The following is a 20,110-nucleotide window of genomic DNA, read 5'->3' as shown; positions in this document are numbered from 1 at the left end:
TTTATGCATACAGTAAACAAAGCCAAAACCCCAGTAATACCTATCACAAGTCTGTGAAAGAAACCTATTGAAATCAATCCTGCCTCAAATACAAACCAACCCATCCAGAAAGTTAGTTCACTCAAAAAACAACTTACACTGAGTTAATCATACCAAGAAATAAAACAACACACCATATACCACCAATGAATATAATAGTCAAGTAAAGAAAAACTACATTTTTTTTTCTTTTTGTTTTCTAAACTAACTTCTTTTATTAGCTAGAACAAAAGATTTTGCCAGGACTGTAACAACAACTTCTTCTCCTCCTTCTCCTTCTGAAATGTCCCTTTCCCAAATTCCTTACAACTTCTGAGTTTACATCCAAGCAAAAAGCGAAATTCGTGCACTTGTGCGTTCGATGCTCCTGTCAGATTCTCTGTTTCCCTCCACATCTTCTTACACTTTCAGCCTTCACCCTGTCCTGCCGTGATGAGTTTGACGGAAGAATTGGTAAACGTTAGGAGAGGCTTTCCCTGCCTCCCTCCCCAGCGCTGCTTTACTTAGTGCATTTCATTCAATCCCAAGCCGGCAATGATACACGCTCACCTCAAGGCTCATGTTATGAACAAAAATTCAGTTAATATTTTTTTTGTGAGACGGAGTTGCAGGGACGCCATCAGGTCGGTCTCTGCCAGGGTACTTAGTGCTTTGTTATTGTAATACCGGGTCGTTGAGGCTTATCTCTTCTTTTGTATTAGTAAAAAGCCTGGCTGGGTGTGGTGGACCCTTCCCCCGAGGCTGTGCTCTCTTACAACATAGGGAAGACACCTGAGAGGGTGGGGGGGGGTTATGCAAAGTGACTCCAAAGTCCAGAATGCTTTCTGGGACCCCGACTCGAAATGCAACGAGAAAACCCCAAAAACAACGAGCCAATTACGAATTGAGAGACTAAGGTGATGTCTGGATGTGAGGAGCCAAGTGCTGAGCCTGCAGAGACGCGGAGCCCCTCTCGCCCTGACCACGGGAGTCGTCCCCAGCGCTGAGACTGAGGGGACCGCACTGACAACGCAACATCTAAAAGGGACATCAAGCCCTAAAAAGCTCCCACGAGGACTGGATCCCCCGGCTCTGCCCCTAGTGGGGCTCATTAGGCGGTGACCGCACTCGCGCTAATTAGCGCGCACGAGAGCAGCGGGCTCGGTTCGCCTGAGCTCGGCTCCGTTCAGGCAGCCTCGCAAGCCTGGCCTCGGTTCGCTCGAGGCCGTCAGGTTCGGCCGGTCTCGCCTTGCTTCGGCTGAGCTCGTTCCATTCGGCCGAAGGAGGCGCCGTTCGCTCGTGTTTTTACAAATATCTTTCTCTATAGATTGTATATTTCTATATTTAGATTTAGACTTCTATAATACTTCTATTATTCCAAATAAAAACCCCGTCTCTAACCAAATAAATACAAAAAACAACCTTCTTTTAAACGAGATTGAAATATTTTTATACTTAGTATAATTATATTCCCATTCATATTTATAGTTTCTTTTGATGCAGTGTACTAATTATATATAATATATGTAAAGTTCTAGAAATGTATTTAAATTATTATTTATATTATGTGTCATATCTACTGCTACAACTAACTTTATATATATATCTGTATTTATTTATGATATATTCCTGTACTTAGATTTCTACATTTATATTGTTTGTATTTATAATTTTTATAATCAAAACCCTGCCTATTGACAAATAAAAACAACCTGCTTTATTTAGCTATTTAAAAAAATATTTTCATGATTATAATTTTCATGTTTATATTTATAATTTATTCTAGATTACATGAGAACACACCTGCTCCTGCACCCCAGTGGGGCTTCCTCTCCTGGGGACCTTGGGGTGCCCCAATGGCATCAGAGCCCCGAGTCTTCACCCCCCTCTCCTCTATTTAGAAACTACACAGGAACTTTTTTCTGGAAACAAAGACATTACCTAAATCCTCTCCCCGTGTCCCAGACAGATAGATGTTCAGTTATTAGTTGGCTGGGCAGCAGTTTCTTAAATAGAATGATAAACAAGATGTGAACTTTTTAGCTACAAGCAAATAGGCAAATCTGAACAAGGTACCGATGGCCAGCCACCGAAGTTATTTTGAAGCAATTCTTTAAACAATAAAATACTGCTACCACAAAAATAAAGCAAAAAGCTAACTACTGGCTAAGAAAAAATTAACTTTTGACAACAACAACATTCCAACCACACAGGCTTTTTTCCCAATATCATACCTTATAACTACCTCTCTTGGGAATTCTCATCATGTATCCCAAAAGGAATAAATACCTTAGAGCGTCCTAAAGCAAAAAGTAGCACACATGAGCTCCTCACACTCCCGGCAGTGCACTGAGCTCCTCACACTCCAGCGCAGCGTGCACTGAGTCTGCAACAAATTCTGCTCAGTGAGGGTCTGCAAACAAAGGTTCAACTGATGAATTGAACTGATTTTATAGGGATGTTTTCTAAGCACAGAAGCACAAAAAAGAACAAGCAGTAATAATTCTTAAATAAATCTGCAAGTTTTATTTAGCATATATGCGAGTGATTTCCACCCTGTGGCTTCTCACTTTGATTGGTCCGTAGGTTCAGGAAGATGACAATGCACACTCTGCCTTCCCTGAGCCCCCACGGCAGCTGAGCGCTGCTCCGTGTGCTCAGATCGTCAGGAGCTGGATTACACGTACCCGGACGGACTGCAACTGCTCTGCTGCAGATTCAGGAGACGACGGCAGAGAGGGGCTGGCCGAGGCGTCGTCCGAATTCCATTTCTGTGTGACGAGAAGCGGTTTGTTCCCAACAGCTGCAACATCCCCGGCTCGCTTCCGTGGTGAGTACCGATGGCACACAAATGGCAGCCCGAGGAAATCGTGTTCTGGGCTCCAAGTGGCTGGGACAGGGTCTGATTTTTTGTTTTGTATCTGTATGACGATTAGTACGACAGGGCTCTGAGGGATGACATGGCAACACAGAATTAAAAACTCCTCGATAGGATTACATTGACTTCTAGGAAAAGACAAAAGCCTATCACCCTTCTGAAATCTACTTTTAATCCAAAGCACGGGGATTGTCAGTATACTGCACCTTCCAGCTTTTCAAAGCAGCTTACTTCTGAAGACCAGGAAACATTGATTTCTACAGAAACAATGGGCAACCCCCAGGCTAATTTAAGCACTACTCTTTAATAGAGGATCTGCCAGCGTGCCAGTCCAGCTTCAAGTGCACTTTATTTCAGTCTCACATCCCCACAAAATTCTTCTCACATCTTCCAACCCTGAAATCTTCTTTTTCCCCTAAGGCTTCTCATCATTAGCAATTTCCAAGTAACATGGTATTTTTACAACATTCAAAAATGTCATGCTGGACTGTGCTAGAGAGTAATCTGCAAATATAAGCTTAGCAAAGATTGAATTGACTTGTCCAGAGAAAAAACCTACAAGTGAACACCCACACCTGCCTACAAAGAGCTGACAAGCCCCTGGCAGCTACCAGCATCAAAGCACAGTGGATGTTTCTAATAGAGGGTAAGGATAACAATACCACCTTTTGTTCGCTCCAGCTTGTTTTCCCTGCAGTCATATTTTGCTTCTTAGGATTGTTTTAGTCTCTGTATCTTTTTGGACAGCACCGAGCCTGACGACAAGGACACGAGAGTCTTTCCCTGCCGTAGGGAGAGAACCAGGAAAACAGTTAAAAAAAGAACAGGGTAGTTTGAAATTCATACTTCCAGTGAGAAGCAGCGCCTAACAAACAGAACAAAAGCAAACAAAGCACGATAGCTCCCTGGGGACAGAAGACTTATAAACCCTCCAGGATTTACGACCAACCCCTTCAGGACAGCAGCCAAGTGTCCCATGAGGTGGTGCTGCACCAAAGAACGATCTGACAGGTTCCAAAGAGTCAAATGCACAATATTTTGCAAAGCCGTAAAATCTTGCAAAATAACAAAAATACGATAGATATAAACTACAGGGCAAGAGTACAAGTGTTCGCTTTAAGAGCTGGAACCATCCAGGTGAGCACCTGATAACTGGATCCTCACCAGAGTTTGAACCCTTCGGTACACAGAAGGGTTTTCCCCAGAAATTTCACAGACTGAGTTTTGATAGAAGCACATTTGCCAGATCCTCAGAAGCATCACCCATTCTCCAGGTGTCTGGAGAGAACTGCAAATGGCTCTCACGTAGTTTGAGCTGGTTCTCCAAGGTCTCAGGGTGAGTTTCACCAGATGCAACCAAATCGGGCACCTCCCAGTGGGACAGAAGGAACCCAAAGTTTGGGTAAGCAGAGCTGCAGCAAATACTGAGGAAACAAACATAACAGCGTAAAAAAATAATAAACCATCCATTTTTTTTTCTCTTGCTTTTGTTTTTTTCTTATTCAGATCAGCATAGCAACTAAAGAGAAGGTGAAAAACTCACCATTACTGAACATTTCATCATCTGTAAGCCGAGCATCCTTAGCACAGAGGACTCCAAAGTTAAAATTCACCGATCCCTGGGAAATAAAACCAAATATTGTATGATAAACAGTCAAACAGCAGACATAAAAATTTGTTTCCTCTAAGGACTTTCAGGTATGTATCTATCTTTGCATACATCCTACACATTAGAACATACACTTTATACCATCACCTAATACATAATATTTTACCTTTAAATTCTGATAGTATAGCATGAATTTTTAACTTAAATTGGTGATCTATTATTATTAAGTTGGTACTGAAAGTTATTTCTGCTGTCACGTTCAAAAAAACATTATTTTTTTTTTTACTGTAATGAGCAATCGATTTCAAAGTCATCACAAGCCCATCAAAATACAAAGCTGTATTCACTGGACGGGTCTGTGAGCTAGAAGTAGTTAGGCTTGTACTTCCCTCTTGTTCTTCCAGAACCGATAAATCCTGTCAACAAAACCAGGATCTTTAGCCCACTGCTGTGAAAGATTCTACAAGGATGATGGTTGGATTTGTGTTTACAAGTTTTGATTTGAAATGGCCAGTTCAATGGATAAAGACAGTTTAAGTAGTATTACGTTACTATTATTATTATTATTTCTATTATTATTTTTACTATTACTACTACTATTATTATCACCTGCTACTGGAAGAAACAAACCAGTCGTACCTATACTTAATTACTTTTATTTCCAGAAAATAATAAAGAAAAAGAACCAAACCAAAAAAAGTCACTTCCTACCTTTTATATCAAGGGATGAAAAACTTCTCTTGGGCTCTTCTCCAATTTATCAAGACTCATAGCACTGAAAGGCAAACAAAACAGTGCTTTATAGAAGGGCAAGTGCACATTTCAAGGCTGAACCACCAACCGATTGCAGTGACAGCAGTTACAACATGAATCGTTCCGAGAGCCTCTGTTAAATGCAATGTTCTGTGGAACTGCCATTTCTTTCCCAAAATACTAACTTCCAACACTTCCTAAACGTATTTGGTATTTTAAAACAACAGAAGTTAGTGAGACACTGTGTGGAGGTCAGGTTTAAATTTATTTCCTTCTAAAGCACAGAGCTCTGTTCCATCACCCTTCACTTCGGCTCTGCACTGAATCACGGTAAGCATTTGAGGAGTGCTCAATAACCAATTCTATTTCTCTCTTTTTCTAGTTCTCTCTATTCCTAAATAACTAAAGACAAGTCCAATGAAAAATGACAAGTTCAGCATCAAAGTCACACTTTTTCCCTTTGTCTGGTCAAGAACAGGCTCTAAATCCACTTAGTGCTGCCTGCAACGATTAAGACGTGCAAAACCATTTTTACATGTTTTATAGGTTTATCATAAAAGCCACGGAACGCAAGCTCTGAATTACAGGAAAAGGTACACAGTCAAATATCTAAAGGGATCACTTATTTGTAAATGCATACCTTGACAGAGATCGCACTGAGAACGTTTCTGTGGGACTCTAAGGGAGACATATTTTCTGAGTACCCTGTAAACAAGAAAAGCTAGGATATATTACAGGACATACCCACTTTTTCTATAGGCAAATAGGATTTTTAATAAAAACAACTCAGTTGAAAAAGAAAGAAGAAAACCAAGGTCATTTTACTCAGCTATATTTACTCCCGATTTAGGGAAAAAAAAAAGTCACGGGTGCTGCAAAGAAAAAAAAAGTGAACCATAAACGCCTACAGTACAATTTTAAAACAAGTGCTCGGATAAAAGAATCTCATGGAACGTGAAGTAGAAAAAAAGTGAAACCACTATCAGACCTGCCTATTTTCTCACCTTTGTACAAGAAAATCCTAAAAGCACTATAAAGTCACTGCCTAAAACCGGTCATGGGATGTAACCAAGAACAATTTAGGCATTTGCTAATCTAGACAGAAAGCTTTTCTGGATGCTAGTGTCAAATCACAAGTTTTGTCTTTCAGAAGCCCGACAATGCTGGAAAGCACTTTCCCTGGGGCTCGGGAGGGCAGGGGCAGAAGGGGATGAGTTTGCAGATCGCACCTGTGCCATCGGAAGGATACAGCCCGCCTGCTCCCTGCGCTGGGCATTCTCCCGGCCATCTCTGGCTTTACCGCTCAGCGCCGCTCCATCCGTTTGCATGGCAGAAAGAGCCTCGAGCACTAGCGCAGGCAGCAGCCCAGTCATTCCGGCGATATCGCAGCGCCCTCTGCTCGCAACGCCCAACACGCGGCGGAGCCGCCTCCGCCCGCAGCACCAGCAGCAGCCCGCGGGAGACGGCTGCAGCTCGGGGGCTGCTGCGCCTCCGCCAGCCTGAGGGCAGCCGCCCCACCGGGACCGCGGGAGCGCCCGGCGCCGCTCGCCCGGGGCGGCTCCTGCAGCTCCCGGCCCGCGGCAGCAAAGCACCGCCTCGCCCTCCGCCATCGCTACCGCTTAGTAAGGCCGAAGAACCGGGCCGACGCCCCTTCCGCGCTGCTCAGCTCCGTGCGGGCGGCCAGACGGAGGCTTCGCCCCTCCGGCGTCGCCGCCGCAGCGCCGTCCCGCGCGAGACTGGGCCCGGGAGCTGCCCGCGCACAGCCCCGCGCGGCCGCCTGGCACGCCAGCCACTCCGGTGCCGCGCCAGCCGTTGCGTCACACGCCTCGCCGGCAGCAGGGCGTGCCGGGAGTTGTAGTCTCGGGCTGACAGCCACTGCTCCGTCCTCCGCCACCGGGAGCTGCAGTCCCTCCCGGGCATCAAACGGGTCCTTCGCCCCTGGGCGGGGAAGGACCTGAGGCAGCAACGCTCCTCCCGAATGCCCTCTCTTTTTCGCTCCAACTCTTTTTTCTTTTTTCACTCTGCTTTTCACCCCTTCCCTTCCCTCTGGTGCTCCTGATTCCTTTCCTTTCCTTCCCTTTTCCTTTCCTTTTCTTCTCTTTCTGATCTTGGTTTTCCTTTCTAGCTTAAGAATAAAAAAGCAGCAGTAGAAACTTTCAGGCTACCTGGCAGTAAAACAAACCTGCAAAACGAAAATGATGTAAAGAAAACTATTTACTCCCTGGGAGCCTGAAATTTTCTACTGCTGCACATGACATAGAGCTTTTATTCCTTCTTATAGATAGTTGATATTTTATACTTACTTTATACAGCGCCCCCTGCCGTGTGCCCCGGAGACCTGCAGGGAGAGCGCTGCGGCGTCCTTCGGTTCTGTTTCAAGAAACTCGGCTCAATTCGGCTTGCTTCGGCTCTTGGTCTAAACTCGTTTCAGTTCGGCTCTACGGCCGAACTCGGCACGCTTGGACGAAACTCGGTCACATTCGGCGCATTGTCTAAATGCGGCCAGTGTCGGCTACCCCGGGCTATCGATTCCAGTCGGCTATCATCGGCTCTTCGGGTAAACTCGGCTGTTTTCGGCTACACTCGGCTCTTCGGCTCAAGTCGCCTCTGTTCGGCCACACTCGGCTCTTCGGCTCAAGTCGCCTCTTTTCGGCAACACTCGGCTCTTCGCCTCTTCCGAACAATTCGGCCCCGCTCGAAATATACCTATTTTTACATTGGAAGTATACATTTCTCTTAGGATTTTTACTTCTCTAACACTTGCAGGATTCAAAATAAAACCCCTGCGTCCACCCATACATGCCAAATACAAACCCCTTTCATTTCAACTGTATTTCATTTTTTTTTTAAATAATATTTTTCAAATTTAGATCCACATTTATATTTAAATTCTATACTGATGTGTGTTCGATTTTGCATTTCTATTTTCCGATTTATTTATAAATTTATATTCTCTGTTACAACTCTTCCTATTACTTCTATTTTTTTTTCGTATTTTTATTCAGATCTTTATATATTTATTATATCTTTCTGTGTGAGGATTTTTACTTCTGTAGCACTTCCATTATTTAAAATAAAACCCCTGCCTCCACCCACGTTAAAGCCAAAAAGAAAACCCTTTCTTCTCAACTGTATTTCAATATTTTTTAAAATTCTGTTTTTCAGGTCCATATTCACATTTACATTTAAAATGTATACTTACGTATGCTGTTATTTGTATTCTCCATTACATCTCTTCCTATTATCTCTATTTACTTATATTTTGTGTTTATATCTATATTTATATCTTGATTGTATATCTCAATATTGAGAAATATATACCAATAATATCTACATTCATATCATTTAAAATAAAAACCCTGCCTCTAACCCAGTAAGAATAAAAAAAACCCCAACCCTTTCTTTCAAACAATATTTAAATAGGTTTTATCCTTATGTCTGATTTTTATATTCCTATTTGCATTTATAATGTACATTAATGTATATTGCTTACTTATACATTTATCTTTATCAATCTCAATTTGTAAATAAATTTATATTCTACATTACATCTGATGCGAGCAGTTATATATTTTTATACATATTTTTATACATTGATTACATATTTCTGCGTCAAGATTTTTACTGCTGTAACACCTATTTAAAATAAAACCCCTGCCTCTACTTGAATAAAAGCCAAAAAATTCCCTTTCTTTTAAACTATACTTACCTATTTTTATATTTATATTCCCATTTATAATTCATATTGCCGTATCATGTTATTTCTATTCTATACTACAACTCTTCATATTACTTACCTATAATTATAGTTCAATTTGTAGTCATAGTTTAGCAATCTCCCTTTATATATTTATTATCTATTTCTATATTAAGATTCACATTTCTATAACACTTCTATTATTTAAAATAAAACTCTTGCCTCTAACCAAATAAAAACGACCGGATAAACCCTTCTGGCACGTTGAAACCATAGAGACGGCAGCTGGGAGGACCGGAAATTGTCTCCGCCATCTTGAAACCATAGAGAGAAAGGACGGGACGACCGGGTAAACCCTTCTGGCACGTTGAAACCATAGAGACGGCAGCTGGGAGGACCGGAAATTGTCTCCGCCACCTTGAAACCATAGAGAGAAGGGACGGGACGACCGGATATACCCTTCTGGCACGTTGAAACCATAGAGACGGCAGCTGGGAGGACCGGAAATTGTCTCCGCTATCTTGAAACCATAGAGGCGGGGGACGGAATTTATTACTAATTTTTTATATATCTGCATATAGTTGCAATACATTTCTATATTTGCATTTTTGTTTGGCTTGTGTTTCCATTTATATTCTCTATTCATATATCTGTATACATACACGATGCTCTATTAAAAAATAGAATAACTAATTGCAACATATAATGACTTATGTTCCATGTTAAATTTTAAAAATTGACCGAATATATAAAAATAACGTTGGCTCATTCCCATTTCTACACATCTATTTCTTTTGTTTCAATATAGTGAGAGTTATAATTGTATATTTAAAATCCAATTCCTAAATGAAATGACAGAACAACCAGCATCAAATTCCCACCAATATCTTCCAAAAACATCGAGACACCTCCAACAGCCAAACAAGCGTCAGAGAAAAAACAAAGAACACTCTTGTCAATAACAATTCTCATCACGACCGAAAAATGGAACCAAAAGAAAAGAAAACCCTATAGAAACACACACAGCAAATTACAAAAGGTACTAAAAAAAAGTCAAACCAATCTTCTAACCTCCAGACAGTGCCACTCACCCTGAACGTTACTAAAAAAAAAAAAAAAACCGACAAAATTCTACCTCTACGCTAACTCAAAGAATAAACAATCCTCCGTAAAACTAACTTTAAAAACTGAACTAATTAACAAAATGGAAAACATCTCAACCGCTAAAAACTAAGAAATTAACTACCCTAGTAAAAAACAATTTAAAAACCCACCATATAAATACCCATGTTCCCAAAATGCCCCTGAGGAACAATACTCAAAGACATTAAAAGACAACAACAACAACAAAAAAGAAAATGAAGAAACCACCAACAAGAATAATCCCAAAAACCAAATAAGCCTAAATCTGCAACAAAAATATTATTCCCAACTGAATAAACCCATAGTGCCTCAAGCTATCAAAATAAAAATAACACCTAGAAACAAACACAAAGCCTAAAGACAAACGTAACCATAAACAATGTCTCCCAAATTACCCGCAGCCATAAAACATACACTACAATCAAACCAACCAAATAAATAAAAGCCCTGGAAGACGATAAACACACATGCAATTCTCGAGATTAAAAACCCGCTGCTATGAACGACACGACGCTACCTCAAAAGCCCATCGAAACAAACACTACCCGCTCACGCCAATAAAAGCCACCTCAACAGAATTAAAATCCGAACCGCTGCTTCGCGCTACGACCCGTAAAAACTATTGCGCGCCTTTCTAAACATAATACCCCGGCAAAAAAAACATATCCGACTATGAAACCCAATCCGAAACGAACCTTTATCATCCCCACCGGCACCGAGAACCGCAGCACTCAGGAAGAACCCCGTAGCCCTTAGCGTACCCCCGCTGCAAACCGAGCACAGCGACGCAATCAATGCCGAAAAAGCGCCTCCGAACCGCGGCACCGCCCCAGCACCGCGAGCAGCCGAAGCCCGCGCTCGCTGCCGGCCCCGGACGGAGCGCGGCTCCCGCCAGGAGACCGGCTCCTCCGGCGGCTCCTCCGGCACGCGGGGCCGGCGCCGGCCCGGAGAGCCGCGCCCGCTGCCCCTGCCCGGCGGGGCCGGCACCGGGCCCGGGGGTGGCGGCGGCGCCCGAGCCCCGCGCCCGGAGCGGCCGGAGCGGCCGGCACCGCCCGGGCCGCCGCAGCAGCGCCCGCGCCGCCTCTGCCGCCCTTGGCCGGCCCGGCGCGGCTCCGCCACCGCCGCCCTTGGCCGGCCCGGCCGCGCCAAATCCCCCGTGCGCCCCGGCAGCTGCCCGGGCCGTGCCAGCGCCGCTCCCGAGCGGCAACGTTCCGGCCCGGGCCGCGGGCACCACAAGCGCCCTCCCATGCAGCGGCACGGCCCCCTTGCAGCCCTGCAAACGCTGCCACAGCTGCAGCTTCCCGCAACCGAAGCCCGAAACTGACGCCGCAGGCGGGGCTCGCCTCCCTTCAACAAGGGCAAAGAAGTGTCCTCTCCCCTTCACGTTCGTCCCCTACGAGAGCACAAAAGAAGGGGCGCTCCTCAAATGAAAGCCTTCGACTGATGGCAAAGGGCCATTTCCACCTCCATTCAAACCCTTGAAAAGGAGGGACACCGCGGCTGCCCCCTCCATTTCAACCCTAGGGTGATGAAAATGGGGTGGCTGCCTTCAAACCAAACCCATAACACCACAAGAATACTTTTCCCATTCCCCTTCAAATAGAACGCAGGGATTCCCTGTCACCCCCGGGATACCCCCAACAGCCTGGAAAAGGCAGCTTTTCCTGCAATCAACGCCCTTAAAACCACAAGTGAAGAGGGATCCCCTCAGTTCAAACGCAGACAATAAAAGAAGAGGAGCTGCTTCCTCCTCCTTAATCCCTTTCGTCCTCATAAGCTCCATTTCTGCTCCTGGGGAAGCGGGGAGGGACTGGCAAGATGAAATTGCAAAGGGGAAGGACAAAATTCCCCGCTCCAAACGCACACGGGCTCACCTGCTCGGCTGCTGCTCCCCGGCACAAAGATTCGTCGCTCGGCACCTCCTTTAAGCGATGCTTGGACGTACCCAAGCGCGAATCCGGGTGCTCCCGCCGACCCTGGGAGAAGCTCTCGCAGTCCTTGCGTGAGACAGCGCCGGGAGCGCCCCATAAAGCCCTCCACTCAGCAGCTCCATGCAAAAATGTACAGAGGCAAACTCTCCCCCCGTTAAAACCGCCTCGCCCCGGCAGGAGCCACCCCCTCATCATCCTCACAGCTCACACCTGGGCTGCTCCGAGCCCCCATCATCCTCACACTCACACCTGGGCTGCTCCGAGCCCCTCATCATCCTCACACTCACACCTGGGCTGCTCCGAGCCCCCATCATATATTTGTCATATTTATATTCGCTTTTAGATTTAGAATTTATATTACTGTATAATATTTTTTATATTGTATATTACATCTCTTCATGTTACTAACATAGATTTCTATTTCTATTTCTTTTTAAATTCATAGTTTAGTATTACATCTTTAGATTTTTATTACATATTTGTCTATGCCGATTTAGATTTCTATAGTACTTATATTATTTAAAAAAAAACCCCTGCCTCTAAGGAAAGAAAAACCATAGACACCCCTTTATTTAAACCACACTTAAAATTTTAAAAATAATTTTGTTTGTCGTAATTCTATTCACATTTACATTTGTAATTTTCTTTTATTATATTTATAGATATCTTATAGATGGGAGAGAATACCTTTTTATATAATAATAGATATATTCTTTTTACACAATATATTTCTTTTACGTATATTTACATATATTAAATATTTCTGGATATCGATATATATAGGATATAATTGGATTTCTATTTTTATACCTTTTATGAAATCTCCAGCCTATACCCCAATAAAAGCCAAACAATCCCCAATTTTTTTAAACTGTATTTAAACATCAATCCTGTCACGGCTGCATTGCACAGCAGTGCCCCGAGCTAATCTGACACTTGTTCATCTCCCGTACCTGAGACTGAACCCGCTCACCTTGATCGCACCTGGCAAAACCATTTTCGTACCTTTTCCTGGCATTGCTTGGGTTTTTTCTTGCATTTTTGTGGCCTTTACTGCCTCTCTTTCTTGCCTTCTTTCTTGGGGCTTTTCCTCCCTTTTTCCTTGACTTTTTCTGGCATTTCTTGGGTTCTTTTCTTCGTTTCTTCTTGCCCATCTTGGGGTTTTTTTCTGGGTTTTTTCTTGCGCATCTCGAAGTCTTTATCCTTTTTTTTTTCTTTTTTTCGTCTTTTTTTTTCTTTTTTTCGTCTTTTTTTTTTTTTTTCCCTGTCTTTCTCCTTGCCCTCCTTCGTTTTTTTCCTTTGGCCTGCCTGCCTTCCTTCCTTCCTGCCTTCCTATCCTTCTTTCTTTCTTTCTTCCTTTCAGTTCCTTTCCTTATTTTCTTGTTTTCCTTTTCTTTCTTTCTTTCCCTGTATGTCTAATCTTGGTTTTCCTTTCTAGCTTTAGAATAAAAAAGCAGCAGTAGAAACTTTCAGGCTACCTGGCAGTAAAACAAACCTGCAAAACGAAAATGATGTAAAGAAAACTATTTACTCCCTGGGAGCCTGAAATTTTCTACTGCTGCACATGACATAGAGCTTTTATTCCTTCTTATAGATAGTTGATATTTTATACTTACTTTATACAGCGCCCCCTGCCGTGTGCCCCGGAGACCTGCAGGGAGAGCGCTGCGGCGTCCTTCGGTTCTGTTTCAAGAAACTCGGCTCAATTCGGCTTGCTTCGGCTCTTCGGCCGAACTCGGCACGCTTGGGCTAAAGTCGGTCACATTCGGCGCATTGTCTAAATGCGGCCAGTGTCGGCTACCCCGGGCTATCGATTCCAGTCGGCTATCATCGGCTCTTGGTGTAAACTCGGCTGTTTTCGGCTACACACGGCTCTTCGGGTAAACTCGGCTCTTTTCGGCCACACTCGGCTCTTCGGGTAAACTCGGCTGTTTTCGGCTACACTCGTCTCTTCGGGTACACTCGGCTGTTTTCGGCTTCACTCGGCTCTTCGGCTCAAGTCGGCTGTTTTCGGCCACACTCGGCTCTTCGGGTACATTCGGCTGTTTTCGGCCACACTCGGATCTTCGTCTCAAGTCGGCTCTTTTCGGAACAATTCGGCCCGGCTCGGCTCGCTGAGGGCGGGAGAGCGGGCATGAGAGGACCCCGGCGCAGACAGGCCAGGTTTACCCAGATGCCTTCCGCCAACCCGCAGAAATACGCCCGCCCGCGGCGCCGCTGAACCCACAGCATGTATCGGATACGCTTGAAACGCCACAGAAAAATCCGTCGGGCCGCCATGACGTCGGTGTTCCATGCAGGCAGTTCACTTACACCCACCGGGGTCCTCCACTTCCCCGCCATCTCGAGAAGGTCAACGAAAAGTCCGAGACACCCGCGACACGCCACTCCCAGCATGGCGGCCTCTCGCCTGCCTGCCGGCGCACGGCTGCAGTACCGCGCTCTGCCCACAAGGAGGCAGCACTGCCGCCCGCCCCAGACGGGGGCGCAGCGCGCCTCGGGGCTGCGGGCAGCGACCGCGGCAAAAAAGAACAGGGGCGACCCCAGCCAAAAACTGCTCTGAAATAAATGCCAAAAACCTGTCTTTTACCCGAACAGAACCAAACAAACCGCCTTGGTTTTAAATCCCATTAAAATCAATTTGAAATTCCTATTTTTCGTATTTATATTCACATGCATATTTATAGTGGACACTGATGTAGCATGTAATTTATAAAATATATTCTGTGTATTCCTACTGTTTATATTTATTTATATTTTGTGGTTTTAAAAATATCTTTCTATATTTATTGTATATTTCTATGTTAAAAGCATGATAGAAATGTAATTTTAATTATTTAAAATAAAAATCCCATACTAACTAAACAAATACAAAAAAGCTCTATTCTTTTAAACTATATTGAAATATTTTTATATTTATAGCTTGCATGACTATATTCACATTTATATTTTTAGTTTATATTTAAGCATTATATTAATCATGATATATAATATGTGTCCTATTCAAATAATAGAAATAAATTATTTTTTAAATTATGTACCATATCTACTGCTACAACTTATTTTATCTTATATTTTTAATTTTATATTAGCCTTTAGCTATTTATGATCTGTTTCTATACTTAGATTTCTACCTTTATATTATTTGTATCTATCATTTTTGTACTAAAACCCCTGCTTTTGCCAAATAAAAAACAAAACCCCCCTTTATGTTAAACTGCTTTAAAAAACTTATAGTATATCAATATGGTGTAATATATAACAAATGACAGATATGATAAACATAAATACATTTATATCAATTTTATATCTATTTCCTATAATACACTATAATAAGATATATACAGTATTACTTGTATTATGGATCCTCTATGCAGATATTGATTTCTGTTATTTTGCATTTTAAATAATTTAACAATTCTCTCTATATTTGAAAGATATTTATATATTTATACTTTGGTTGCGATTTTTTCTGGGTGTTTTCCGGGTCTTTTCTTGCCCATCTTGGGGGTTTTTTCTGGGTTTCTTCATGCCCATCCTCGGGGTTTTTTTCTGGGTTTTTTCTTGCCCATCTTGGGGGTTTTTTCTGGGTTTCTTCATGCCCATCCTCGGGGTTTTTTTCTGGGTTTTTTCTTGCCCGTCTTCAGGTTCTTTTCTGGGTTTTTTTCTTGCCCATCTTGTTGGGGTTTTTTTCTGGGTTTTTTCTTGCCCATCATCGTCTGTTTTACTGGGTTTTAAGCCAACATGGGTACATTCCATGTCAGTACATACAATATAACCCGGCTGAGGATTTTTTATTCTAACTTTAAAAATGAGTTGCAAAACCTGAAAAGCAAAAGTCATATACACAAGGTTAAATCCAGTCAGCATGTGCCCACACATGCAGAGACGAGCAGACACAGACGGACACAGCCACGTGCTCTCACACACACTGACACACTCTTGCCACTTACACGCTCACTGCAGCCCTTACCTGAGACGCTGAAGAACGTGCTGTGACACATCTTCTGGCTGCTGCTCCTTGAAGTAAATGGCAGATCCTGGGGAAATCAGCAGCCTCGGGGACCTGTGAGACAACAGGAAGGGTCAACGAGTGGCTATCTGACAGCTAGGACTTGTCCCCACTCTGGACCGATAAACTTTCTACCCAAAATCCCACAAAAGACAGATGAAGAGTAAAATTTCTGTAACTGTTCTACCTAACTGTGACTGCGTGCCAGGGCAGGGCAGCTCTGATCGTAAGTGGTACAATATAAGTACACACAATATAGGCTGAGGTAAACAGTGCAAGTGTAAACAGAGCGTAAGTACACACAATATAAGGTGACGCACTTACATACAGTATAAACCAACACAGGTACACACAATATAAACCAATATAGGTACATCCAATGTAAGTACATATAGTATAAACCAACATAGGTACATACAGTATAAGTACGTACAGTATAAGCCAGCATAGGTACACACAATAGAGGTACATACAACATAAGCCAACATAGGCAGATACAATACCAGCCAGGACTTGAGATAACTCTCTGGAAGACGAATTCTTGAGCCCTGTACCCTTTGAGAAGATGGAACCTAAGGAACTGCTGCAGTCACCTGAGGAGGTGCATCTGAAAAAAAGTCAGGTCAAAAGTCAAAGGGCTGCAGAATAACTTAAGAGCTCGGCTAAATTGGGCTGTAATCGGCTAAACTCGGCTATTGTCGGCTGCATTCGGCTGGATGCGCCTCTTCGGCGCGGCTCGGCTTCATTCGGCCGAACTCGGAGCCGCTCTGTGCGCTCGGCGCGGCTCGGCTTCATTCGGCCGAACTCGGAGCCGCTCTGTGCGCTCGGCGCGGCTCGGCTCGCTTCGGCCGAACTCGGAGCCGCTCTCCATGCGTTCGGCGCGCCTCGGCTCGGCTCGGCTCCCTGAGGGCGGGCAAGCGGCGCCGCCTCACGTTAAACGCGCCCGGCTCGGGGCTCTCCTGCTGCCGCGTCCCGCCGGCGGCCCGCCCATCGCACGGACACGACCGGGAGCGCGGGGCGGCACAGGGGCTCATTAGGCGGTGACCGCACTCGCGCTAATTAGCGCGCACGAGAGCAGCGGGCTCGGTTCGCCTGAGCTCGGCTCCGTTCAGGCAGCCTCGCAAGCCTGGCCTCGGTTCGCTCGAGGCCGTCAGGTTCGGCCGGTCTCGCCTTGCTTCGGCTGAGCTCGTTCCATTCGGCCGAAGGAGGCGTCGTTCGCTCGTGTTTTCACAAATATCTTTCTCTATAGATTGTATATTTCTATATTTAGATTTATACTTCTATAATACTTCTATTATTCCAAATAAAAACCCCGTCTCTAACCAAATAAATACAAAAAACAACCTTCTTTTAAACGAGATTGAAATATTTTTATACTTAGTATAATTATATTCCCATTCATATTTATAGTTTCTTTTGATGCATTATATTAATAATTAGATCTAATATATTTAAAATTCTAGAAATGTATTTAAATTATTATTATTCGTATTATGTATCATATCTACTGCTACAACTAATTTTTTCTTGTTTTTAAACTTTATATATATATCTGTATTTATTTATGATATATTCCTGTACTTAGATTTCTACATTTATATTGTTTGTATTTATAATTTTTACAATCAAAACCCTGCCTATTGACAAATAAAAAAAACCCCGCTTTATTTAGCTATTTAAAAAAATATTTTCATGATTACAAATTTCATGTTTATATTTGTAATTTATTCTATATTACATGAGAACACACCTGCTCCTGCACCCCAGTGGGGCTTCCTCTCCTGGGGACCTTGGGGTGCCCCAACGGCATCAGAGCCCCGAGTCTTCACCCCCCTCTCCTCTATTTAGAAACTACACAGGAACTTTTTTCTGGAAACAAAGACATTACCTAAATCCTCTCCCCGTGTCCCAGACAGATAGATATTCAGTTATTAGTTGGCTGGGCAACAGTTTCTAAAATAGAATGATAAACAAGATGTGAACATTTTAGCTACAAGCAAATAGGCAAATCTGAACAAGGTACCGATGGCCAGCCACTCAAGTAATTTTGAAGCAATTTTTTAAACAATAAAATACTGCTACCACAAAAATAAAGCAAAAAGCTAACTACTGGCTAAGAAAGAATTAACTTTTGACAGCAACAACATTCCAACCACACAGGCTTTTTTCCCGATGTCATACCTTATAACTACCTCTCTTGGGAATTCTCATCATGTATCCCAAAAGGAATAAATACCTTAGAGCGTCCTAAAGCAAAAAGTAGCACACATGAGCTCCTCACACTCCCGGCAGTGCACTGAGCTCCTCACACTCCAGCGCAGCGTGCACTGAGTCTGCAACAAATTCTGCTCAGTGAGGGTCTGCAAACAAAGGTTCAACTGATGAACTGATTTTGTAGGGATGTTTTCTAAGCACAGAAGCACAAAAAAGAACAAGCAGAAACAATTCTTAAATAAATCTGCAAGTTTTATTTAGCATATATGCGAGTGATTTCCACCCTGTGGCTTCTCACTTTGATTGGTCTGTAGGTTCAGGAAGATGACAATGCACACTCTGCCTTCCCTGAGCCCCCACGGCAGCTGAGCGCTGCTCCGTGTGCTCAGATCGTCAGGAGCTGGATTACACGTACCCGGACGGACTGCAACTGCTCTGCTGCAGATTCAGGAGACGACGGCAGAGAGGGGCTGGCCGAGGCGTCGTCCGAATTCCATTTCTGTGTGACGAGAAGCGGTTTGTTCCCAACAGCTGCAACATCCCCGGCTCGCTTCCGTGGTGAGTACCGATGGCGCACAAATGGCAGCCCGAGGAAATCGTGTTCTGGGCTCTAAGTGGCTGGGACAGGGTCTGATTTTTTGTTTTGTATCTGTATGACGATTAGTACGACAGGGCTCTGAGGGATGACATGGCAACACAGAATTAAAAACTCCTCGATAGGATTACATCGACTTCTAGGAAAAGACAAAAGCCTATCACCCTTCTGAAATCTGCTTTTAATCCAAAGCACGGGGATTGTCACTATACTGCACCTTCCAGCTTTTCAAAGCAGCTTACTTCTGAAGACCAGGAAACATTGATTTCTACAGAAACAATGGGCAACCCCCAGGCTAATTTAAGCACTACTCTTTAATAGGGGATCTGCCAGCGTGCCAGTCCAGCTTCAAGTGCGCTTTATTTCAGTCTAACATCCCCACAAAATTCTTCTCACATCTTCCAACCCTGAAATCTTCTTTTTCCCCTAAGGCTTCTCATCATTAGCAATTTCCAAGTAACATGGTATTTTTACAACATTCAAAAATGTCATGCTGGACTGTGCTAGAGAGTAATCTGCAAATATAAGCTTAGCAAAGATTGAATTGACTTGTCCAGAGAAAAAACCTACAAGTGAACACCCACACCTGCCTACAAAGAGCTGACAAGCCCCTGGCAGCTACCAGCATCAAAGCACAGTGGATGTTTCTAATAGAGGGTAAGGATAACAATACCACCTTTTGTTCTCTCCAGCTTGTTTTCCCTGCAGTCATATTTTGCTTCTTAGGATTGTTTTAGTCTCTGTATCTTTTTGGACAGCACCGAGCCTGACGACAAGGACACGAGAGTCTTTCCCTGCCGTAGGGAGAGAACCAGGAAAACAGTTAAAAAAAGAACAGGGTAGTTTGAAATTCATACTTCCAGTGAGAAGCAGCGCCTAACAAACAGAACAAAAGCAAACAAAGCACGATAGCTCCCTGGGGACAGAAGACTTATAAACCCTCCAGGATTTACGACCAACCCCTTCAGGACAGCAGCCAAGTGTCCCATGAGGTGGTGCTGCACCAAAGAACGATCTGACAGGTTCCAAAGAGTCAAATGCACAATATTTTGCAAAGCCGTAAAATCTTGCAAAATAACAAAAATACGATAGATATAAACTACAGGGCAAGAGTACAAGTGTTCGCTTTAAGAGCTGGAACCATCCAGGTGAGCACCTGATAACTGGATCCTCACCAGAGTTTGAACCCTTCGGTACACAGAAGGGTTTTCCCCAGAAATTTCACAGACTGAGTTTTGATAGAAGCACACTTGCCAGATC

At 43.6% G+C, this 20,110-nt stretch overlaps 2 long non-coding RNA genes across 4 annotated transcripts; both read right to left on the bottom strand.

Moving 5' to 3' along the window:
- Positions 1–2,323: 2,323 nt before the first annotated feature.
- On the bottom strand, positions 2,324–7,492 carry LOC141729225 (uncharacterized). Its single transcript, XR_012580624.1, has 4 exons — positions 6,488–7,492; positions 5,899–5,963; positions 5,217–5,280; positions 2,324–4,515 (listed from the first exon to the last, which is right to left on the bottom strand). It is a non-coding gene; the product is annotated as an uncharacterized LOC141729225 (long non-coding RNA).
- Positions 7,493–7,566: 74 nt separating this feature from the next.
- Positions 7,567–18,221, bottom strand: LOC141729224 (uncharacterized). Of its 3 annotated transcripts, XR_012580623.1 has the most exons (5): positions 17,930–18,221; positions 16,545–16,648; positions 16,003–16,095; positions 11,973–15,854; positions 7,567–7,964 (listed from the first exon to the last, which is right to left on the bottom strand). It is a non-coding gene; the product is annotated as an uncharacterized LOC141729224 (long non-coding RNA). The 3 variants fall into 3 exon arrangements; XR_012580622.1 differs by lacking the exon at positions 17,930–18,221 and having other exon boundaries at positions 16,545–17,881; XR_012580621.1 differs by lacking the exons at positions 16,545–16,648; positions 17,930–18,221 and having other exon boundaries at positions 16,003–16,536.
- Positions 18,222–20,110: the final 1,889 nt, after the last annotated feature.

This window comes from Zonotrichia albicollis, chromosome 5 (genome assembly GCF_047830755.1).
Source record: "Zonotrichia albicollis isolate bZonAlb1 chromosome 5, bZonAlb1.hap1, whole genome shotgun sequence".
Taxonomy (NCBI): domain Eukaryota; kingdom Metazoa; phylum Chordata; class Aves; order Passeriformes; family Passerellidae; genus Zonotrichia; species Zonotrichia albicollis.
The sequence above is the reverse complement of the archived record's forward strand: the minus strand, read 5'-3'. Positions and strand labels throughout refer to the sequence as shown.